Source organism: Polypterus senegalus, chromosome 16 (genome assembly GCF_016835505.1).
Source record: "Polypterus senegalus isolate Bchr_013 chromosome 16, ASM1683550v1, whole genome shotgun sequence".
NCBI lineage: Eukaryota > Metazoa > Chordata > Cladistia > Polypteriformes > Polypteridae > Polypterus > Polypterus senegalus.
Window position 1 is genome coordinate 85,089,818 of NC_053169.1, and position 25,786 is coordinate 85,115,603.

Sequence of the window (25,786 nt, forward strand, 5' to 3'; positions counted from 1 at the left end):
GCCTTTCTCCTGCTGCTGCCGAGCTGTGAGTTCTGCTTGTCGCGCTGCGCATCAATCATTTAAAACCCTGTACAGCAGCTGTCCATTTGCCTCACTGCCTTGTCTCGCAGGATGTCAAATTGTCTTCCGAGACAATCTTCCTTCCAAGATTTTTTTTTATAAATAAAGATATATAAAAAGAACAGTATTGTAAAAAAAAATGACGGAAAACAATGAACAATAATGAAAAGACCATAAAGTACACAGAAAGAAGCACTTTGAACAGGGGCCACAGGTGCAACCCTGACTTGACCATAAAACTGTGAAGGAAATATAGGGCCCTAAGGAATCAAGTTTTATTTTTTCACAAATTCCGTTCTATTTTTTTTTGATTTTCGGTTTTTACTGTTTTATTTTTCCTTGATTTGGATTTTTGGGTTTTTATGCTTTTTTTTTTTAAAGCTAGAACAAAACAAACAATAATGAAATGGCACTTTTAATGAAACAGCATGCTCGCACAATGAACCTTATTTTGCAGTTCCATTCATGAGGTAGGAGACCAGATCCTCCATGACGCTGCATGCTGAGATTGCAGTAGGACAGGGAGTGCCCTCCAGAATTGTAAGAGCAGCTACTAGTCTGATGCATCCAACTGAGATGAAGGTTAACTTCAATTTTAGAAAAAAGAAAGAGTGACCCACTTTTAAGGGCTTGTTGCATCTGAGGAAAAGCTGAAGACTGCCCAGATTTGTGGGTGCCGAGTTTATAATGGAAGAGTCAAATGTGGCCCTTGCATGCCTTGTCACCGCGAGGCAAAACATTTATTAAATCCCGAAACGTTGCTCATTTTTAAAAGGGAACCCGTTCACTAGTAACATTTTTCTACGGGAAAGATTGTTAATTCCGATTAAATACCTGTATAATTTAAACGGTTAAATGAGTCACAGTAAATACATCACGTACAATTAGAACTGCCCACATACAGCCAAATGTTTACTCACCTATCACTATGTTGAGAACTATGGGGTTTCATCAACTACAACATATATTTTCTTCCCACGAATCTTTCGAAGAATGGCATCCATATGTTGTTCAAAGGCATGGGGCAATGATTTTGACGAAGACTGCTCTCATTTTTTGGCAGTGCACCTCCTTGTTTACAGTGCTTAATAAGAAAAGGACACATCTTCATCATTTTTTTGCGCAGTATGTCTGACTCACTTGGACACAATTGGAGTCTTGTATTTGTCGATTTTGTTGTTTCCTCTGTTGTTACCTGAAGGGGAGCACTTTTTAATCTTAATTTCTCCTTGTTTTTGAGATGGGTTTTAGATTTCACATGGTCATTGCAAGTATCTTTTTTAAAAGTTGCCGGGATATTGTTGTGCCCTCAGCTTAGCAGTTAAGCTTATGTTTCTTAGTTTTTTCAATGTAGTTAGGGTATCTGATACTGCTCACTTCGACATTTCTGTCTCGTGCAGCTAGTTAATTCACGTGCCTTTACTGAGAAAACATGCACACATACCGATAGATGCACAACTGATTTCTACGAAGAATTGCGTTCGCTTCAAAAACAACAAACTAGAAAATATATCTGAATGATAGAACTACAGATTATTCAATCGTTTAATTTATTGGCAAGTTTTGTAACAGTCACCCCTTCAGTCTCTAAATTCCACACATTTATGTTTTTAAATCTAAAATCCGTTTTTCAGCATGAATTCCGTGATTCCGTCCGTGTTTTCAGCATCATGGAAATCATAGGGTCCTAGAAATAGGAAGGAAAGATTAAATGAGAAGCCTTTAAAAAAGCAAACATCAGAAGCCAAGGGAAAAAATCAAATAAATCAGAATACCAAAATCAAGGTAAAAATTGTAACCCTTAAACATTTAAGAAAAACTGGCTAGCTCCATGAAAGATTTATTTAACAATTCAGAATGCTGGACATCAGAAGGAGTGTGTTGCTGCCTTAAATACCTTCTAGGTTGTGATGTCACAACACTCAACTTCCTGAACGTTAGACTGACACTGTCCGGTGATGTTTCTAGGATTTGTAAAAATGACGAATGGGAAATGGCAGGGGAACAGGTACCTTTGGGTTTTCATGCATGTTCCCATAATAGTATAGCATTGATCTGAGACTATATTTTATATGAAGGACAAATAAACCAGGTGCTTACTGCTATTATTCATGTAAACAACTGAGAAATAGATCAGGACCTTAAGCTTGTACCCCTCTCCCAATGCTACTGCTTCAGTCCAGGCTTGCCTTTGACCTGAGGACGCCTCTTCTCTTGCCCTCCCTTTCTGCTTCTAGTTAAAGAACACCTACTTCACAACGACAGGCCTGGACCCAGCACTCAAGGTTTATAGTGTGCTTGCTAAACATTAAGCTTTGCATCTTCCTTGAACTGTCTCTTTCCATTTCACACCTGACTGTGCATGCTAAACATGATCACATCTCTTTTTCCTGTTCAGGACACTACCTCTTCTTCAATCACCTATCTACATTATTAGTTAGTAGTGCTGTCTGGAACCACCAATCGCTTCTGTTTCACCTTTGATTTGCATGAAGCACATTCTCAGCACAGCGCAGACCATCTATGTTAACATAATATTAATAAATTTGACAAATCAAAAAGTATCAACAACTAAAAGTCAGCAAATTTTCTTTTTTCTATATCATCTCCAAATTTCAATCAAATCTGTCAAAGCATTTTTAAGATTTTAGGGATTTTCGTTTTTCTTTTGTCAGGGGGTTACTTTTAAACATTGATACATTGAAATGTCCTTTCTTAGCAGATACATACTACTCCAGATGTACAATCCTGCCAAATCTCACGATTTTAGCAAACTGTGAAATTGACGTTTTTGTCAATGAGTATGAGAGTGAGTGAACTTTGCGTTTTATATATATATATATATATATATATAAATATATAAAATATATTTAAAAAATAAATATATATATATATATATATATATAGTATGCATTACAGTATATATAGGTATATGTAGATATAAATATATGTGTAAATAGATTTAATTGGTATGTATTGTGTATATTTGCTGCAAGGCCATATTCTTTGGGTTTTGTGGCTAGAACCCCCAAAAGGCACAGACACGATGATATAATTCGGCAGGGCCACCTACAGCCTGTATGTTGAAGTTGAGGAAATTAAACAACAATCTATGATACTCTGCCGGGAACAGTGTGGACCATTGTCAGTACTGCTTGGATGATTTTTTTTTTTGGCTTACGGTTATATCTTTGTCTTTGGATTATGGACTGGACATGCTAGCTTTGAGTTGTCTTTGCATACCTTTTTGCATTTTTTCCTGTTTGTTCTTCTTTTTTTGTCATGACTGGTAACTTTTGTTAATTTTTTTATACATTTTCTGTGGACATTAGAGGGAAGGTGTACATTCATTTAAGTTTTTTTTTTACCTCAGATAATTCAAATTGGATGTCAGTTTATTTTTATCTCCATTTAAAAGTTGATATCTTTCTCCATTATCAAACAACACCATTTAGTGCTTTTATGGATACCATCATTTTTTAAGCTTCAGCATGTTCAGTGTATCCCATGATCCACAGAGAATGTGCATCTTTTGACATCATTAATACAAAGGCATTTAGGCCACCATCTACAGCCTTATTTGCAATTGCTTTTGTTTTGTTCTTTTCTAGCATTTAGAACCTCAGCTTTGTTTCGGTAAAGTATGATGGTCAGCGTTTAAGCACTGTCAAAACAGTGTGTAGTTATTTGGTTTTGACTTTAGCATGATACTTGGACCATTGTCTCTTATTCTGGTCCTTCTTTAAAACTACTTTTCTATCTATGTCATGATATAACACTTTTGTTTATATAAATAAATTCTTCATTTATACAGATTTTTCGTTTGCCTTTGTCTTTTCAGGCCAGACGTTTACGGTTATCCTCTTTGTTGAAGGGCATTTGTGTGTATTTTGAGCATTTAAAGTATTTTTGAACTTTTAAAAACCTGAGTCCCACTTTGGGCCTATTTAGGCCTTTTGACTTTAGGGACAGGCTGCCCGAGGTAAGGCCTAGTTTCTGTTCTGGGTAGTGGTATTTGAAGGCCTGTTCATCCTTTTTCCCATTTTGTGCTGTAGCTTCATTACAGATTATCAAGACAGTTCCATGACTGTGACCTGTTGATGGAAGTAGATAGTCAAGCAAAGCTCACAAATGAAGGTACGTCAGAGGAAACGGAGTCATAATACGACTGTGAGGGAACCTCGCTACTCACCACACCATTTTGCGACTTATACAATAAATAAGAAAGTCGTTTGACTGTTCCGAGAATACTGTATATCCAAGTGATCTTCCATAAAACATAATGTTAAATTTTCTGCCGTGTCTGTGCTTATTCTTTCAAATTCAGTACCTTAAAGAGTGAGAATTCAGTTCTGTCAGCTATGATTCATAGCATACAGTAAATATAGCAAAATGTCTATGGACAACCAAGCATCAGGTAAATAATTAACATGTATGGGATTTGTTCTAAAAGGAATGAGCATAATGGAGTTACGAACAAATGCCTAACAATACTGAAATGTGCTGCATCGTATCTAGCAGTTTTACCTATTGTCTCCCACATTTATAATAAATGACATTGCCTGCCTTAGTCATGTGTTTCTGCGCTTCTGCCAAGTGTAACAAAGAAAAAAAAAATCGATGTTCTCATTACAGTGAATGAAAGAGTGACAATTGGAGAAATGGCAGAAGAGATTGGAACAGAGCATCCTGCATTCAGAAGAAATTCAATCACCACATGTTGCTAAAACATCATGTCCTTGTCACCCATTTTATCAACACTAAACTTTGAATGTGTGGCTGAGGCAATTTTTGATGTGAGACGATAGTTGAAATGACTAGTTGCGATACTGTGCATTTCAATATTGTCAGGTATCTGTTGGCAATTTAATTATGCCCGTTACTTGTTATATGACCATCGTAAATGAAATGATCCACCAAAGGAGGTCAGTAACACATACAAACAAAATCTAAGGCGTGAGTAATTAAAGAGAAGTTCAAACACTGAGGATGTCAACTCTAAGCACTGTGCTGCTGTGACCTGCCAGTATATTAAGGTGTCATCTAATTAAACACGTTCAGTTTCTGTTGTCTGTCCGGTGTATTGCTTCTCCTGTACTGTCCATCTTCACCTCCCCGACAGCTGCACTTATGATTTATTTTAACATGGAGGTTAGACACTCAAAGGTAGGGCTAACCTGTTTACGTCTGTGTTATATGCAAAAAAGTTTCTGACTTTATTTCATTACACACATTTGTGTCAAGTAGCCCTGCATTTGACCAATATGGTAGTTAAATGATTGAACTTTAAACTGTAAGGATATAAACTCAATCCGAGATTCTGACTCACTGTGTGACCCATAACGGGATTAACCTATCTCTCTTCTTATTACTGTCTTTTCTTTATATATACACCTTTATACATCTGCATACTTTAGTTATATACGTGTAAAGTGCTTGATTGTGAATTCCCCCTTAAAAACAAATGCTGCTTGTTCATCCCAATAATGATGTAATTTCGGTATTGCGGGTTTTATATTGAGGGCTTTGCATCATTTATTTCTCAGTTCAGTAGTTCAGGTAAAATTATGTGGTCTGACTGTGAGGCTAAACATGTTTTGACTTTCATATTGAAACCCAGCCGCCTGTAGTCTCTTGCTTTGCAATTGCCTTTTCTTCATTTATAACTTATAAAACTTTGCCTTCTGTTCTTCTCCTGCATGATCCTTCTGACTGTACCATTCTGTTTGCTAACTTCGATTGCTTGCATGCTTAGCCTTTCGAGTGATCTACTCTGAATATTTATGTGTGTTGTCAGTTTTCATTTCTCCACATAATGTACTTGGCAGGTATGTTTGCATCATTGTGACAGTTCTTTCTAAAGAATAATCCATGCAAAGTAGAGATTATTTGGTTGATATTGTAAGTTAAAAGAGGGATTGAAAATCCATAGGCTGGGGCTGTAAAGCTACAGTATGAACCTTGTGAAATTCCCCTTGGGATTAATAAAGTATCTATCTATCTTGTCCTGGAGCTGCAACTGCATAATTGGCCATGATTCAGCAAATAAAAAATAAAGTGTTTCAAAACTGAAATAATAAGTTTTGAATAAAAAAGGTTGTTGCTATTACTGTTTAAAGAATATTTGGTACAGAGTTTAGTACTACCTCCTAATACCTCTTTAAGAGTCCTGGGTTCAGATCTTGGCTGCCTCCATGCCTTTGCTGAACTGTCATTTTTACACTCATCTCTGTTTGGTGTTTTCAACCTTCCCATTGTGAATGTGACTTTAAATTGGCCCACTATGGCCAATACATCCATGTGACATACAATGGAACAGGGTGTCCTATGGGGTCAGTTTCATAGCTTTGGTCTCAGTGTTAACATGACAGACTAATGTGTCCTGCAAACCTTATACTGGGCTAAGCAGGCCTAAATATAAATAAATTGTTACCGATATGTGAAGCATTTACCAGAAATGTATACACGATCAGAAAGATACAATACAGTTGATTTAAAATTAGAGCTGAGGTAGGTTAAGTCACTTGCCCAGGATCACACAATACGGTAAGTCTGAGGTAGGGACTTAAACCACAGCCTTCTGGCTGAAAGCCCACCATTTTAGCCCTTCTCCAACCATAGGAAGTTAAAGAGAAGCCAAAACGGAAGCTTTTTTTTATTATTGATTTTTTGTTTCATACTTTATTCACTCTTGAGCTGATGGTCAATTCACAATAAATCCCTCTGTCGCTGGAAAAGACTTCTAGTAAAAAGGGCGATTCCAAGAGGGCAAATGTCTAGGTTTTCATATGCAGCTTCATTCAACCATGATGAACAATTCTATCCTTAAGCCATCAATTAAAAAATTCTTATGCTGAAAGGTGGTAACAGTGAAGGCAAGGAGAGCAATGCATTTCAAAGCCTGCAGACAAAAATAATCTGAAAAAGCGAAAACTGAACAAGAGGCTAAAAAACAACTTTCGGTGTAATTCTGGCAATTCGAGGTAATTCAGGGCAGTATTACCAATCAAGAAATATAACTTCAGTAATATTGGCAAATTTTTGGTAATAGTCAGAAATCTAAAATGTAAAATAAAAATGTAGTAACTCTAAAAAATATACTTATTATTTAAATTCACTAACTCTGAAATCTACAAAAGCACATAACTAGTGCAGAAAACATTCATGTATTCAAGGACAACATTTTGGCCATTAGTAAGTTTAAACACTTAAATATTAATATATCAGTTAGCACAGGTATACATTTATGAGACATCAGTGCTGAAATACAAGATAAAGTCACTTTAGTACTGACGTACAACTGGGATGGGTACAACATGCTATCATCTACATGCTACACCGATCCCTATCCCACTTGGACAGATGCAGTGTTGCTGTAAGAATTATGTTTCTGGACTTCTCTAGCGCCTTCAACACCATCCGACCTCTGCTCCTTAGGGACAAGCTGACAGGGATGAGAGTAGCCTCACACCTGGTGGCATGGATCGTGGACTATCTTACAGACAGACCTCAATATGTGCGTCTCAGAAACTGCAGGTCTGTCATTGTGGTCAGCAACACAGGAGCGCCGCAGGGGACTGTACTTTCTCCGGTCCTGTTCAGCCAACATACATCAGACTTCCAATACAACTCGGAGTCCTGCCACGTGCAAAAGTTTGCTGACGACACTGCTATCGTGGGCTGCATTAGGAGTGGGCAGGAGGAGGAGTACAGGAAGCTAATCAAAGACTTTGTTAAATGGTGTGACTCAAACCACTTACGCCTGAACACCAGCAAAACCAAGGAGCTGGTGGTGGATTTTAGGAGGCCCAGGCCCAGGCCTCTCATGGACCCCGTGATTATCAGAGGTGACTGTGTGCAGAGGGTACAGACCTATAAATACCTGGGAGTGCAGCTGGATGATAAGTTGGACTGGACTGCCAATACTGATGCTCTGTGCAAGAGAGGACAGAGCTGACTATACTTCCTTAGAAGGCTGGCGTCCTTCAACATCTGCAATAAGATGCTGCAGATATTCTATCAGACGGTTGTGGCGAGTGCCCTCTTCTACACAGTGGTGTGCTGGGGAGGCAGCATAAAGAAGAAGGATGCCTCATGCCTGGACAAACTGGTGAGGAAGGCAAGCTCTATTGTAGGCACGGAGCTGGACAGTTTGACATCCATGGCAGAGTGACGGGCGCTGAGCAGGCTCCTGTCAATCATGGAGAATCCACTGCATCCACTGAACAGGATCATCTCCAGACAGAGGAGCAGCTTCAGCGACAGACTGCTGTCACCGTCCTGCTCCACTGACAGACTAAGGAGACCCCACACTATGCGACTCTTCAGTTCCACCCGGGGGGGTAAACGTTAACATTATACAAAGTTATTGTCTGTTATTCCTGCATTTTTATCACTCTTTAATTTATTGATTTTTATCAGTATGCTGATGCTGGAGTATGTAATTTCGCTTTGGGATTAATAAGGTATCTGTCTATCTATCTATCTATCTAACTAACATGCACAAATTACCATACATACTCGCGTTTAAGTTCTCCACAGAAAAGTCTGGGCTTGATTTTACCATATAATTTCCGGTATTTTAAAATGTTGGTTGTTTAAGTTGAATGCGGAAAACTGATGCTATTGGTCCAAGAGATTATGATATGCTAATGCCCACCTGAGAGAGGAACCACAGAGCACACAGCCTTATTTTCTATGTATTGTGCCTATATGGCGACATGGTAATACCTGAACTTTTCCGAAGCGACGTTTTCACTGTTTTGTGTTTTTTGTATCTCACATCCTCATACACCTTTATCCTAAGAGCATCCCTTATCTACGATGGAGCGTTCAATCAGGAGAAAATATGAAGCTGGTTTTAAATTAAAAGTTGTTGAAGTGGTGAAAGAAATTAGTAACTGTGCTGCTGCAGCAAAATTTGATGTGTCTAAGAAACTGGTGCAAGACTGGAGGAAGCAAGAAGATGTGGAAAAAAAAAAATTAAGTGTCATATTTTTGAACGGGCATATAAGTTGGGGTCTGATTTTATGATTGATTTTTCGGGTTTCAAGACCCGAATTATATGTGAGTATATACGGTACTTATGATTATGAAATTTTGATCACATTGACATTTACCGCAAAAAAAAAATGATTTTTATCTTACCCTAACAGAAGTGTTGAGCGAACATTGTGGAGATTCCATCATCTGAGTTTCATGAAATCACAAAAATGTTTGCGATATTCACCGAACTCGGTGAAATGCTTTAAAGTCAACGGGGAAGGATGAATCAAAGTTGTTTTCAGTGGGTTATAATTTTGCAGTCGTCTTTAAGTGTCCCTGAGGGCTAGGGAAAAGTCAGCCAGCTATGCTGGACTGATTATTATTGTCAAATATGATATGAGGTGTGAGGTAGCAGTGCTAACCATTGTACAACCATGCCTCAAACAACAAAAGACATTGATAGAACAAATATCACAAACAAAATACAACAAACTACAAATAAGTAAATACAATACAGATCATTGCACTCACAGAGTTCCACTCTTGGTCCACACATGGGCCATGAGAGCATAGGACTGGCTCAGTTCATGTTAGACGTCGCTCTGGGGCAGCAGGACCCTCTTTTTTGCTTCTCATGTATCTGTGTAGATGCTTAGCACTTTCTTCTCCCTTCAAGAAGAAAGAAATGATTTACAAGTAGTATTAATTTTTTTTTGGTTTTTATTATTTCACAGCATGTTCTGTGTTTTCTGATGGGGGCTCCTTTAAGGCTTGTTTTGTACTTGGGCTACAGCACATGGCTAATTATATATGCAAATTAGCCATGTGGAGCTGTATTAGCAGCACACAGAAATCAATATAATATTTCTGGTGGCAGTAAAGATACCTTACTGAGATAAGCCCATACTGACTTGTGTCCCCAGTACCAGAACATAACCAGTATGCAACTCATGCTGTGTAAAAGGTTGGAGTAGTGAGCACGTCCCACATGAGGCAGGCAACGATCTTACAGTGGGCTCATACTGCTCTGTGATGTCACATTGGCCTCGCAAAGCATCATGGGGCAATCTGAAAATAGTGTTCACCTAAGTCGGCTGCCTGGTGAATTTTTAGGAAAATACTGGGCGATCAAGTTTAACTGTAAATACAGCATGTTCTCTGCCAGAAATGCTTCGACGAATTTCACCGATCAACACAATCTAAAAAGTTTCTGTAACTCTGGACATCTCCCAATTTATCAGTGCCAAATGGGGAACCATTTGTTTCTTCATATTTGTCATTATTGTCCGTATTTCTTTAATTTGCAGTCTTGTTAGCACAATATCAACAGTGATACTTCATCAATATCAATGTTTTGCGGGAGGTGTTCTGCAGTTTTTTAAATCTTGTTCAGTTTGGAAATAGGTGGTCTGTTCAGAAACAGGAAATCGGAGGTGTGGTTCTTCACAGATCATAGCACTGGAGAGCGGTGATGTGGTGCATGTTGTTAGCACTTTCAAGTGACTGTTGTGACAGATAGGGGGCGCTATCGCTCCCTTGAACCCCTGTCCAAGACTCCAGACACCAGATAAAAGTCCAATAGTTGACTTTAATAATCTTCCACAGTGCACAAAGCACCCTCTCCTCCACTATACTCATATAATAAATAATAATCACAATAATACAATCCTCCACACTCCCAGACACGTTGCCTTCCTACCACCCAGCTCAGCTCACCGTCTGGGAGCTCCCAGAGTCCTTTTATATTCCCTGACCTGGAAGTGTTCCCAATCCCCAGTCCATGTGATCTTGTATCACTTCCAGGCCAGGTAAAAAGTCCTTTTCTTCACCCCGGAAGCATGTCATTCCCCTTGTCCATGTGACTCGGACATACTTCCGGGGCGTAAGGTAAATAACCGTTGTTCCCCCCTGCAGCGTCTCCTAGTGGCCCCCATGGCATCCAGCAGGGCTGTGTACTGTATAAAAACTGCAATGTCCATGATGCCCTGCTGGTCTTCGGGGAACTTCCATATTGCAGGGAGGGCTCCACCTGGCGGCTTGGGGGTATTGGCCCGGATAAACGGCCGGCCATACACCACACTGTACTCTATGCATGTCACATTCCTGACCCAACATTCACAAAAGTTGTTTTTCTGTGTAAATTCTTTGAAGTGATTTATTGTTTTTGCTTTGATTGCATGCTAGAGAATAGTCAGAAGCAAATTGGTCAAAAGAGAATCCTGATGCTGCGGCATTTTTATAGTTGAATGCATTACTGTTTAATAATGAATTGTGTGCACAGTGTGTGGTTTTGGTTACTTAGTACATGCCACCAAGTAAACTTATAGAAAACACTACCTGTTTTCATATTCTGACTTATTCTGAAGGTTAGGATACTTTATGCATAGTGGACAGAGCAACATTTAATGATGCGGCTACACTCAGGTACTAGAGATTCTAACTTAAAAAGGTACAGGAGATTCTTCCTTAATGTTCTCAGATGTTTCATACCTGTAAGTTAACATGCAGCCAAGCGCACTTAAGTAAATACTGTATAAACACATTCTGGATTTTGTGTATCTTTAATGTATTGCTGAAGAATAAGGAATTACTGTAACTAGTGATGAATTTACTATCTGAAATTAATACTTGAATTAAATGAAACTACAAAATTTTAAAAGCCTAGACAGAATGACAAAAGTTAAACAATGATGGAAATCTTTGGCGTTATGTAAGTGAATGAATTTAAACCTCATAAACTGCACAAATACAGTACAGTATTTATGAATCATACTCATTTTCCTGAAAAGTGCCAAATTGGCACCAATGTTGCCCATCTCTGTTGTTGCTATTGCTTTGGCACTTTGTTTTATTCTTACTCTGTTTTTAAACAAACATTCATTTCTAAACTTTATTGTGAACAGCTGATTATCATACTAATCATTTCTTTGGCCAAGAAGTTATGTTTGCAAGGCGCAGTTTTAAATTTACCACAGAAAGCATGCAGTTTACATCCACTCTTTACTTACAACCTTAAATTTTAAAGATTTGTTTTTTCAACTGTGACAAAAAATGTAAGCCAGTGGATCATCTCTTGGAATGTATTTTATAATGTATGTAGTAATAAAATGCATTACTATGAATGCTGCTGGAATGACAAATTTAACGCATATGTCTCTTCCATTTGGTATGGGATTTATAAAAGTAGTGTTAATGCTTATAAGCCGTCATCTATTGGAATGGCAAGAGCAATGCATTTTATTGCTAAAAATGTTTGTAATGCACCATCTTTTGAAACGGCAGAGACATACCAGCTGGACGGGCACACAGAGTCTGAAATGGAAATGCTGCAGCAGGCCTTAAATTATATTGGTTATAATAAGCTTATCAACAAAGCAGGGCACTGTGGGACATTTCTGCGTACTCTTGGATGGGATCTTGAATTTCAGTTGAAACAGTCTTCTTAATGTAGCCTGTATGTTCTCCTCATATTTATCTGGAATTTTATCATTTTACATATTAAATTAGGGAATTATTGATTTATAAAGTAAACAAAAGATTGAGTATCCAACTTAATAAAATGATATGTTCCTGTCTGTCTGTGTGTCTGTCCAGTTGCCATGTCTCTGCCAATCCTTTTTTTAAGGTAGTTTTTAGCACCCAAAGCATGATAACTGCCAAGATTGGCTCGGGCTCCCTAAAAAGCTTTTATGAAGAAAAAAAAGAATTCTTTAAGTGAATGGATATATACAGTAGATGTTTGTATGTAAACAGAACGCTGGGAGTTTAATTGGTTTGATTTCTATAAAACCTTTAGATAAGTGACATGTAGTCACTTTCCAATAGACTTCCACCCCTTCCATTCTATCATCTGTGTTATATACAGTAGCGTCCTTCATCTCTAAACCTACGAAGGCATTCATTTGCGTAACCACTGCATTTACAATTTTGTCTTGTTGATTGAATTGTACGCTTTTGATGTACTCTTTGAAAGGTGCTACAAATTTAAAAAGCAATAAATCTTTATTCACTTATTTCTCACTGGTCATATACAGTAAAATGTGTTTTAACACATGCTAAACAAATAGCTGCACAAATGTACAGTCTATAACTAAGGGTGGTATGAGAGTTTAGTGTTATTAAAAAGTTATGCATCATTAATGCATCTGGCAAAATTTGTATCAAAATGTTGATTGTCTACATTTTTTTATGAAAGTGTTGAAAAAAGAAAAGTTAAGGCAATATGGAGTTCTGGTTTTTGAAAATTAAAGATTTGGGGCATGTTGTATTACATTTCAAGGCCTCTGGTCAGAATTATAGTAATGTTTTCTGTAAAATCTTTATTTCCGCTACTTCAGCTTAAAGCATTGAGTGTTACATCATACTTTGATATATCAAAAAATAAAAGATGAACTGCATTGAAGTTCATAGTTTAAAATGGTCAGATAAGACACACTAGCTGCACTAAAAGAGTAGGAAGCCTTTCTCAGGAGAACGCGAGATTGACAAAAGTTCCAATGCGGGGTGATTTGCTTATTCATCAGCAGTTCTCATTAATTTATAATGAGCTGGAAGAATAATGAACGAAGCAAACACTGCTTTCTGCAGCACACAGTCCACAGTTGGGTACCTTCACTGCTTAAAAGATAGGAAAGCCCATTAACATGACTTTTACCTACTGTATGCATGCTGCTTTTTAAGCATTTTGCAAGAAAAGATAAAAAAAAAAAATGTGTTTGGTTTTCAGGATAAAAAATTATTATTTAAATTATTATTCTTTTAGTCAATAATTTTCTTATAGTTAATTTTCTCTTCAGTGTGTCAATTAAAAGGTAGCATGAGTGTTACAAAAAAGCTGCTCTGAAGAATTAGAAAAGCATGACAAAAACGACTACACAAGACATCCATCTAGCTTGTATGAATCTTGATTAGGGCTCTGCTTCAGCTTTGTGTGCCCATAGCTTGTACACAGTCCTTACGCAGTTCTGAAGTTAGAAACACAGACTGCCACTTGGTCAATATGAATTGTCTGGAGTCATTTAGGTGTGCCTACCCATAGACTACAACGATCAGTCCAGATATGCAGTGTTGCACTATGAAGACTTTTGTTTACTGTTTTTCTTGTCAGTTTCAAATCATAAACCTGCTATTTTTAGTAGTTTCAGTCTATATGTCCTTATTAATAGTTCATCCCTTTGACTTTTCATTTTAATGAAAAGTAGTCACTTTGCACTGCTGAATGTTTGCATTCCCTGCCATTTAAAAAATGATCCTGGTAACGCTACCTGCACAAACCTATTCAGCATTATTTTTCAGCTGAATTTTGCAAGTCCCTGAGGTGTCCAGGAGCGGAGGGAATGGACGAGTGCTTAGCTGTGCAGACCCTGTTAGGCACGTCATTGATCTGCCCAAGAAGAGGCTCGTATTGATTCATGACCGTCTCTTTAGACACTTGACAGTGCATTCAATACGGCAGTCAACATCTCCTTGAAACCCACTAGAACTGGCACACCGCTTGTCAGCTGGAATTCCTCTCTAGGATTTAATTCAATGCTAACAGCAACAATCACTTACTCACCTGAGTGAAGGTGGTTTGGGGTTAGTAAAATAAATTACCCTCAAGATGAAGAAATTGTGGAGAGCAATATTTCTTAGTAGCTGGATTACTTTAATATGCAGTTATCCCTTTTTAGTGCTCCGTAAACCACTATTAATAAAGCTCTCTGTCTGAATACAGATGGGATAAAGTTCCTTGTGCCAGGAAAATCCTGGTATCTTCTATTAATGAATCTGCATTTAAAAACGAATTTTGACACACAAAACATCTTGATTGCTCCTTCCAATACAAATATATTCATGTCATAAGGATTATATGGCATGATTGACTGAGAGAAAAGCAATTAAAATAAAAAGAGTGTCAATTTGTGCTAAAAGGATCTATGGGGATACATGCTTAATGACACTTTGCACCTTTCCCTGTTGAATTTGGTTTTGAAGACATACACAGTATTTTGTTATTCACTTCCCTGTGGTCAGTGTTTGGAAGTGCAGAAAATGAAGAGGCCAATGTCCTTCTGTGCAAAATGGCAAAAAGGACTGTTGGCAAAGAGGTGTGCAAGACAGTTGGAATATTCTCACTAAACACTCACGTTAATTTTCAGTTATTCTTTAATTAATGCTGATAATGTTAAAACATAACATGAAAATGTAGAAGGTAATAATCCCTCACTGTTTTGTTCTGGCAGGGTCCTAAGATGACTCTATTCTCCCCATTTATACTCTTTATTATGCAGATTAACAGAATGCCAAAAACCTCACCCATAACTTTTATATGTTTGTTCTTATCAGCTTGGTCACTGTACGTTAAATCCTCTCTATAACCCCAGGCAAGTAAGGTAGGAAAAAAAACTTGTAATGTATTCATGCTTTATAGATAACACTGTGTGCTCAAAACATAAACAAGAAGCGTACGCAAATTGACAAAATAATAATAATAGAAACTGGTTCATGTTAAGCACCCAGTATGCTCAGATTACCAGGTGGGTGTCTGTCTTATACTGGCTTGGTCCAGTTTGGTCTCCGGTCCAACACGGTGTCCACACAGAGCAGCAGAAATTGCCTCTCTTCAGGTTAGAAAAATGGAACGTCTAACTACTGAGCAGAAAATTGAAAGACTTGCCCTTTTGAGCAAAACACTACAGTATGTTCTTTTGGCAGGTGATATTATGGTTTCTCTTGTTCACTTTGAGCCTGTTGCATTACTTCACTGTTCACTACAACAGTTTCACTTCTTGTCTCTGTTTAAGTATTACCCATGCTATCTCTTCCTGTGACTGAATGCCACTAGGTGAAAGCAAACAAAGTTATTTTTGTTTTTTTTTTTTGTGTTATAATCTGAACTGCTTCCACTGTCATAGTATAGTGTGATCTCAAAAAAAAGTCTAATTGAATTCAGAGATGCACTGCAATATCTGGAGCAAGGCAGCAGCCAGAAAAATTACACAGGCACAGGAAAAAAGGAAAACTCCACACACAGAGCAACCAACTTGAGATTTGAAGTCTAGACTCTAAAGCATCTGCGGTGGGTTGGCACCCTGCCCAGGATTGGTTCCTGCCTTGTGCCCTGTGTTGGCTGGGATTGGCTCCAGCGGACCCCCGTGACCCTGTATTCGGATTCAGCGGGTTAGAAAATGGATGGATGGATGGATGGACTCTAAAGCATTGAGTCAGAAGTTTTAACTACTCTGCCCCCATGTTGCCCACAGTTTGACGTCTTAAAAATGTGTTGGTGGTGGTTCCTTGTTCATATAGGCTCCAGCCCCTGCAAGCTGGAAATGGTCAGAACAAGAGAGTTACAATCTATATGGATGAACTAAAATGTGAAAGTACTGAACATATTAGCTATATCTCCATATACAGTATTTTATTATAATTCATACTTGTTCTAGGTTGTGTTGATCTAAGCCACTCATCACTGCAGAGGAGTTAATCTAAATCCTTGTTACAGTATACAGTTAATAATTGACTTGCTGTGCTACTTGTCTAGGACGGTTTGAAATCTAAGAAATCAACGTAGACATCAGCGTTAACGCTTGCAGTGCACCTTGTAACAAACGGATCTCTGTTATACACCATTTGGTATGGGTCTAAAAGTGGTGTATGGCCATGTATAGTGATGACAGCTGCACAAACCAGGTTGTCCATTTAATACTTACAGTTCTCATCAAAAATAAACACCCTTGGGGGTAGGAGCCCTTCAAATATCAAGGCAAAAATAAACTAAATATAAACTAAATAACTAAATAAAGTAGCTCTTGCCAAAAATGACGCCTCCTCGCAAGAAGCTCAGGCTTTAAGGAGAGTGAACCAGAAGGTGTGGAATCAGTTGCCTTCACTGGGCCGTTTCTCAGCACTCATTGGAATGATAAATACAAGGCATTACTAAAAATCTTTTTGAATGACAGAGACAGTACAATCGGGTGGGCACGCAGACACTTATCCTTTTACTAAGGTGCATACTCAATCGTTTGTGCCCGTCATAAATCAATAATTTCTTAATTTAACATATGAAAGGAAAAAAAATCCAGATAAACACAGGTAGAACATACAGGCCACATAAAGAAGGCAATCCAAGTGGAATTCATGCTATCATCTAAGTGTACCCTGAAATATCCCACAGTGCCCGGCTTTTTTGATAAGCTTATTATAAATTAAGTTTATTCAGGGCCAGCTGCAGCATTTCCATTTCACTCTGCATTTTAATTGCTTTTGTTGTCATTGAATCTTTTTATCATCGGCTTTATTTTCGCAGCTGAGACTATCCCTTATCCTCTTTTTTTTAAACAGACTTTATGAGTACATCTGTGAAACTAATAATAGCTGATGTTCTGTAACGTTCAAAAAGATGTAATTTTGTCCTCCGCTAAAGAAAAGGGGGCAGTTTTCAGTCCAATTTAAGAGAGAGAGCATTCTACTAGTGGAAAGTTTATCCTTGTAACCATTCAGCGTCTTCTGAACTGGTCACTTGGGCTGAAGCCGAACCCAGCAGCATCAACTAATTATTATTTCACGTATAGTTTCAATTTCTAGAAAAGGTTCTGTTTTCCAAACTACAGTTAAATAACATTTTTTAATAGGAAAAGCATTTCAAAATAAAAAGGATGGCAACATCACACAAATGAAGAAGCAGGAATGATGCAACCAGTTCAGTCTAAGAGCACACAATTCTTTTTTTAGCCTGCACTTCAACATTTGGACTCAAGCTGCTTCTTATAGTGCGAGAGACTTAAAGGGAGTGGGTGGCTGCATGCCTATAAGCTCAGTGTGCATTTAAAGAGGACAGGGAATTAAGGCCTTGGGGTAGTCATTATTTTATCTTTTTAACATTTAAAAATCTGAGGATATTCAGAATTTCTGTCTCCATACATCTTAAATTATACAAGCTGAGCCTATGAATGCCATCCATCAACCAAAAAGTTTGTAGTAAGTGGGCAGCTCAGAAACAGCCCTGAAGGATGCTCCCTAATAAACGGCTGTTTCTGTGCAAGAAACTAATCCATAACAAGATGCTTGGAGTGAGGAGGTGAGAGCAAGCAGAAGGAATTAGGAACTAGAGAATCAAAGTTGACGGAAACATGGACAGCCTTAGCCCTTCATCACAATGCCAATTAAAAATATGAGTTTGTGTATATGAGGTTCCACAATACCACACTGCATGACAAGACAAACCGCACGCCAAGAAGCCAAAGAAATGCTCTGTGGGTCTTCATTTTATTATATACAACGCATTCAAAAAGTATTCAGACCCTGAACACTTTCTGCACACTTTGTATTGTAGATTTTATTTTAAATTGCTTAATTTGCTAGTTTTGCCCACCAATCTTCATTCAATAACTCACAATGACATGTTCTCAGAAAGGTTTGCAAATTTATTACAAATCAAAAACTGAAATCTCTCATTTATATCAGTATTTAGCCCCTTTGCTGTGGCACTCCAGATTGTGGTTAGGTGCATCCTATTTGCTTTAATGATCCTTGAGATGTGTCTGGAATTTGATTGGAGTCAATCTGTGTCAAACTGAATTGATTGGTCACTGTTTACAAAGGCACACACCTGCGTATGTGAGGTCCCACAATGCCACACTGCATGCCAGTACAAACACTAAGCCAAGAAGTCCAAAGAATGCTCTGCGGACCTGCATGATCAAATTGTAGCGAGGTATAGATCAGGGAAAAGCTATAACAAGATTTCTAAAGCAGTGTTTCTATGAGCTCAGTGGCCTAAATAATAGTGAAATGGAAGAATTTTGCAACCACAAGAACTCTTCCTATAGTCCTGATGGTTACTTGCAATGTGAGTAATCGGACAAAAAAAGACCTTGGTAAGGGAGGTGACCAACAACACAACGGTCACTTAAACAAAAGTTCATAAGTCTTATGCTGAGATTACAGAACCTGTCAGATGGACAAATATCTTAGCAACACTCCATCAATCAGGCATTTATGGCACGTCACTAGATGGAAGCCACTCTTGAATAAAAGGACTGTCTAAGTGACTCTGAGAGCATGAGGAAAAAGATTCTCTGGCCTGATGAGACAAAAATGGAACTCTCTGGGCAGAACTTCAAGAACTACGTCTTGTAAAGAGCAGGCACCTTCATCACCTGCCTAATACCATCTCTATGGTAAAGCACTGTGGTGGCACCTTAATGTAATTGGGGGCATTTCTTATTCCCTTCTCAATGGCCTATGCTGCCCATGGATTGTCTGACTATTAATACAATGATCTGTGAAACTAAACTGCTCAAAAAAATTAAAGGAACACTTTGAAAACACATCAGATCTCAATGGGAAAAAGAAATCCTCCTGGATATCTATACTGATATAGACTGGGTAATGTGTTAGGAACGAAAGGATGCCACATCGTTTGATGGAAATGAAAATGATCAACCTACAGAGCCCTGAATTCAAAGACGCCCCAAAAATCAGAGTGAAAAAATTATGTGGCAGGCTAGTCCATTTTGCCAAAATTTAATTGCAGCAACTCCAAATTGTACGCAGCACTTTGTATGGCCCCTGTGTTCTTGTATACATGCCTGACAACATCGGTGCATGCTTCTAATGAGATGACAGATGGTGTTGTGGGGGATCTCCTCCCAGATCTGGACCAGGGCATCACTGAGCTCCTGGACAGTCTGAGGTGCAACCTGGTGGCATTGGATGGACCAAAACATAATGTCCCAGAGGTGTTCTATTGGATTTAGGTCAGGAAAGTGTGGTGGCCAGTCAATGGTATCAACTCCTTCATCCTCCAGGAACTGCCTGCATACTCTCACCACATGAGGCCAGGAATTGTCGTGCACCAGGAGCCACTGTACCAGCATAGGGTCTGACAATGGGTCCAAGGATTTCATCCTGATACCTAATGGCAGCCAAGGTGCCTTTGTCAAGCCTGTAGCGGTCTGTGTGACCCTCCATGGATATGCCTCCCCAGACAATCATTAACCCACCACCAAACTGCTCATGCTGAATGATGTTACAGGCAGCATAATGTTCTCCATGGCTTCTCCAGACCCTTTCACTTCTGTCACGTGCTCAGGGTGAACCTGCTCTCATCTGTAAAAAGCACAGGGCACCAGTGGTGCATCTGCCAATTCTGGTATACTATGGCGAATGCCAATCGAGCTGCATGCTGCTGGGCAGTGAGCTCAGGGCCCATTAGAGGACATGGGGCCCTTAGGTCACCCTCATGAAGTCTTTCTGGTTGTTTGGTCAGAGACATTCACACCAGTGGCCTGCTGGAGGTCATTTTGTAGGGCTCTGGCAGTGCTCATCCTGTTCCTCCTTGCCCGAAGGAGCAGATACTGGTCCTGCTGATGGGTTATGGACCTTCTATGGCCCTCTCCAGCTCTCCTAGAGTAACCTCCTAGTCTCCTAGAATCTCCTCCATGCCCTTGAGACTGTGCAGGGAGACACAGCAAATCTTCTGGCAATGACACGTATTGATGTGCCATCCTGGAGAAGTTGGACTACCTGTGCAACCTCTGTAGGGTCCAGGTATCACCTCGTGCTACCAGTAGTGACACTGACTGTAGCCAAATGCAAAACTAGTGAAGAAACAGTCAGAAAAGATGAGGAGGGAAAAATGTCAGTGCCCTCCACCTGTTAAACCATTCCTGTTTTGGGGGTCATCTCATTGTTGCCCCTCTAGTGCATCTGTTGTTAATTTCATTAACACCACAGCAGCTGAAACTGATTAACAACCCCCTCTGCTACTTAACTGACCAGATTAATATCCCATAAGTTTCATTGACTTTATGCTATACTCTGATTAAAAAGTGTTCCTTTAATTCTTTTGAGCAGTATAGTTTCAGCAACTTTGATTCCATGAAGTTTACTCAGACATACATTTTTAGACCTATTTATTTCATCTTCTTTGTTTGGTACTTGTTAAACTGTGGAATTAGAGGCTCTCTTGATAGTGCACACTTCAGTATAAAACAAGAGAATTCAAGTTCATAAGTAATTTTATCATTATATCAAATGTCCCAGTGCACAGAGATAAGAAACCACTTTACTGATATTTTATAAGAAAAATTAAGAGCAAAAGAAGCCCTTTTTAAGTTACCTTCTTACAACATCTGAATGTTTGCTGTTTTAAAATGCTTGCTTTAACCTTCCTTATGAATTGTTTTTTCCATTATGAGGTTTTTCAGGTGCCAAAACATATTTTGTCCATTCATTTCTATTTTTGATATGGTTTTTAGTTATTAAAAATTATTTTGTGCCACTTCTGTCCCGATTTTCTTTTTTCCAAGGGTGCCAGCATTTTGAGTCATGACATTGGTTGCCACAGCGCGTAATCCCAGAAGTGACAATTAATGTCACTGGTGTGACACTGTAAAGATCTCCATATTAGGTTCATCGTTATTCAAGTTTGTGGATGTTCGGAGAAAACAATCTTATGTACATGTACTTTTAGTATATTTTAGAATTTCCAGTTTCGGACTTTTGCTTTTTCAAAACCTGTATAAGGCATAACAATACAATGGCACATGATTAAAATTTGGGCATTACATGAGATCTGGTCAGCAGAATAGTAAAATAAAGGCCAGATAATAGGGGCCCAGTTATTGGACTGAAACAAGGAAAGCTCCCAGTACAAGTATCTGCACTTTAGGGGTTTTCAAAGTCTGTAAAACCAGGGTGGCTGATATTGGTGAAGGCAGCCTTATCAGCATACTCCAGGGTTCTGCAACTACTTTCTTTTGAGGGCCAGATTACCAAATGTTATATGTTGGGAGGGCCAAGCATAATTCTTGACTCTCAGCATTCTCATGTGAACGAGGACCAACACTTAAATATAATACTGTGTATCACAGGGTGCTTATTGACATTTATATTGAATATTTATTACTATTATTATTATTTAAATTGATTTAAATTACACAGCCACAAAAAAAAAAAATCTCAGAAATGTACCTTGGAATATATATTAAATGATATGATATTAATATATTCATTAATATATGAAATTAATATATATGATATTAAAATTGAATATTTATTATCATCATCATCATTGATAATAATATTGGTTTGAATTACACAGTAACAAAAAAAATCTCACATTTACCTTGGAATGCCATTTAACAATGGTCTCGGCTATCAGTTTGTGGACACTATATTACTTTTTGTTACATTTATTATAATTATATTTTATACATTTGTTATAATCACTTTTCATTTTAAGAACACATCCACAGGACTACATGTTAAATAACAAAATCTTCCCAGTATCAGTTTATGTTCATTCTTTTTTCTTTACTTCACTTTCACCTTGTTTATACATAGTACATATTTAACAGCCAGTACTCTGTTTTCTAATGACTAAAACTGCCCTTTCTTGACTTTGCAAGAGCAGTAAAATTAGGTTCATATGAAGTGAGAGCAATGTGTAGACATTTACAGAGGTGGGTGCTTACAAGGGGGGAACGAGTGTTCGGTTTTTATTGCGTTTACATGCGCATAGCAAACATTGATAGAAGAAAAACGGGCAACCTTTTAACGTTTGGGAACAGGACTTGGTTCAGTTCTGTCCAAAATTGTACACATCTTATAAATGGAAACGCCTGTTTCAATTCAGATGATTCTTGCACGTCTATCAGTTCCAGTTCCAGGGAACGTTCCTCAAGTGACATGTTTGGCTTTTGATGCAAGAAAGAGATGCTTTTCTCCTCCCACATCAATCGTAAACGGATTGTTCAAACATTGCAAGACCTTAGTGGGAATGGCAAAGCTGTCCAACCTCGGAGCAAAGCTCGCCCTTCACTTGCCTAAACATTCTGTCAGTTTGTGCGCATGCAGAGTTACTTATTAAATCACACAGTGCTGGGAAATTAAGCATTTTCCGCCCGTAGTTAAATCATTTGAAAACAAGTCCGTTTTTAGCGGAATCGCCGACTGTTTTGTCCTTTCCTTGCAAACCAAGATTGACTCAATTTAAATGTTGGAAGATGTCATTCAGGAAGCAGACTTCTACCATGAAATTCCCGTCTAGCATTTTTAATATAAATGTCACTTTTTTAAGACGGCAGCTCTGGAGAAAAGCAACAATCTCATATGCTGACATATCAGGCAGGAGTTTGTGAAACAAAAAGGTGTGGTAGGCTCGAAGTTGCTCTGATGAGATCGCTTATCAACATAACACTACCCATTTTTGAACCCATCCCTGAGTTGTGCACGCTCAATGCTTTGATGTATTAGGCAATGTAAAGATTTCATCAGTAGCGCACGTTTCAGCTAGGCGATCTGACTGACCCTTCGTGTGTTACTAACTGATTTACTCGTTACAAATCTAGTCCATTTTCATTAAAAAATAAAGCAGTTTTCTGAAAAAATATTTCCCCTTGTCGTCTGTCCCTTCAGTTGAATTAGACTGAGCAAGTACTCGCGAAAGCACTCCTCATCGAAAGATCTCACGTACAGACACAGTTGTACAAATGTCACCGCCATCAGCGGATTCGTTAACAGCTAGTGACATTACATCAGCCTTCTTCATTCTCTCTAAAAGGGTTTCGAAAACATCACTTGGTTAGTAGGCCTACTTCAGTTCTTCTCATGGTTGTTGTATCGGACATTTGTTTTTTTTTTCTGAATGGATGAAGCTGGGCTCTTCCTTACTTTGTCGTCTATCACTACGTCCTCTATAGTAGCTAACATGCGTTCTTTGACAGTCGCGAAGTCCGTGAACGTTTTTTTCCGAGAATCCATGCTACTACATTGGGAGGCTTGCTGCCCAGAACATGGTCTAACCACGATAGCTCGTCCACTTCCATAGTGTATTATTAGGCTTTGCACTTTCCGTCTACGATCATCCGAGCCTTGCTGGAAAATGTGTGTTCAAGTTTGAGTGCTTTGCATAAAGTGCCTTCTCAAATTGTATTCTCTCGTGACAGCAACAAACACTTTACAGAGCAGGAATACGGCTCTATGAAAACAGGTACAAAAATATATTTTTCACCCCAAATATTATTAAACTGTCCATTTTTATTGTCGACTCTTCTCATTTTTAGGGCTGAGAAAGATATATTTGCAGATATGTGTAGCTGGAAAAGAGGAGCAGTGGAATCTCGGGTACCCGGCGAAGCCTCGGAGCGCGCAGTAATCAGGGGCCTCTAGATGTGATGTGACAACAAGGGGAGAAGCAAAGAGAACAAGCCGTTTTACCTTCGAGGGATTTAAAATCAGTGCATTGGTGCTCAGAAACAAGTTTATCGGTGATGATAAATGCATTTTAACGGGCCAGATCATTTTTTTCTAACCGCCGGCCGTGGCCCGCCACTTGAAGAGTTCTGGATCATACTTCATAAGGCACCTTGGTGCATGGAACAGAAAATTTAGGACTTATTTTATGAGAAGAGTAACGGTGTTTTTTTATAGTATGAAAGTTGTTACAACATTCTACCTTCCCTTCCGTGTGATATCAGGTATATCAAGGAAAAGACTAATGCTAATTTTTCTGACTTCCAGGAAGGCTGGGCAGTCCCAGTGTTTGATAAGCCGAGTCCGCAGACAATTTAAAAGTGGGGATTTGTATAGCTATGCATAACGTAACACAAATGGATGCATATTTATGGAGGAAAGTTACTTACCTATTATTTTATGGGGATAGAGGATGCGGTAATGGGGCAATGCTGTCCCCTTGCAAGTCCGCTCACTGACTTGATAGTCAGAGGGTTTATTCGGGCTTGAATGGGCAATAGGCGCGTGTCCGATGCTGCTGTATTATTCACAGGCGCGCTTCCAAATTAAAGCTGGTACTGGGAGTAAAGAGCAAAGCCCTGATTTAATAAATTGCAGGTTAAGAATAAAGGATTAAAGTTTACAACTTAACTTACCTGTAGAGGTGAACGAGCACCCGACACAACGCGATTGCAAACACATGCGCACGCGCGAAAAATGGCACGCTACAGTATAATGACACTGCACCTGATCTGAGGAGGACGTAAAGTGCGTGACTCAACGTCTCTTTCTATTGGGGGTCCCCGGAAAACGTGAGTAGTGATTGGCTAGGCAAGGCGGAAGGCGGTATAAAGCGTAGTCCCGCTCGTAAAAGTGTCGTGTTTTTACTGGACTTCGGGATTGCAGGTACAGTTCGTTTAGCGAATAGAGCAGAGTGAAGAATGTTTAAAATTGTGAATGTTAATAAAGACGGTTTACTTCTGACTTGTGTATATTTTTGTGTTAAAGTAATTTGAATTTCTGGGTGGGATTTTTTCATTACTGTCTTTGTACGTAATTTTTCCCTTGTTTGGTTTTGATTATTTTTCTTTCTGTGGAAGAAGGAGAAGGAGGAGGAAAAGACATTTTGTTTATTTTTGTTAGATTTGTCACATTACTTTCTGCTTTGGAGGTACTGTACTATAATGATCGAATATAGCACCTTCAGTTATTTTTCTTGTCTTTGTTAATGTTCTTGTACTGGACCGTATATGTAATTGCAAAACATTACTGTAAATGGTTATTGGCACCTCAGGAATAAACCTTTTTTGAACAGTCATCATTTTATTAATTTTTATCTCAATTCTCCCATTCCCTGGCCATTTGGTTACAGCCCCAGGTGCCCAAAAGTCTGATACTATGCAATCGTGATACTGCATGGGGTACCACACAGTGCATGCATTGTGGCCAGGGCTGGGTTATCATGGTGCCTTAGACATCTAGTGTGACATCACAGTCATAATAGTGATGCCATGAGTAT

General features: G+C 38.7%; 1 protein-coding gene and 1 long non-coding RNA gene across 4 annotated transcripts in view; one reads left to right on the top strand and one right to left on the bottom strand.

Annotated features, from left to right (window-relative positions):
- The window catches only part of LOC120516299 (potassium voltage-gated channel subfamily H member 1-like), a 709,330-nt gene that overhangs the window by 190,866 nt on the left and 492,678 nt on the right, over positions 1-25,786 (top strand). The window lies entirely within an intron of this gene.
- On the bottom strand, positions 1,621-25,034 carry LOC120516300. The gene is made up of 4 exons (XR_005630824.1): positions 24,924-25,034; positions 24,678-24,845; positions 9,577-9,714; positions 1,621-1,747 (listed from the first exon to the last, which is right to left on the bottom strand). It is a non-coding gene; the product is annotated as an uncharacterized LOC120516300 (long non-coding RNA).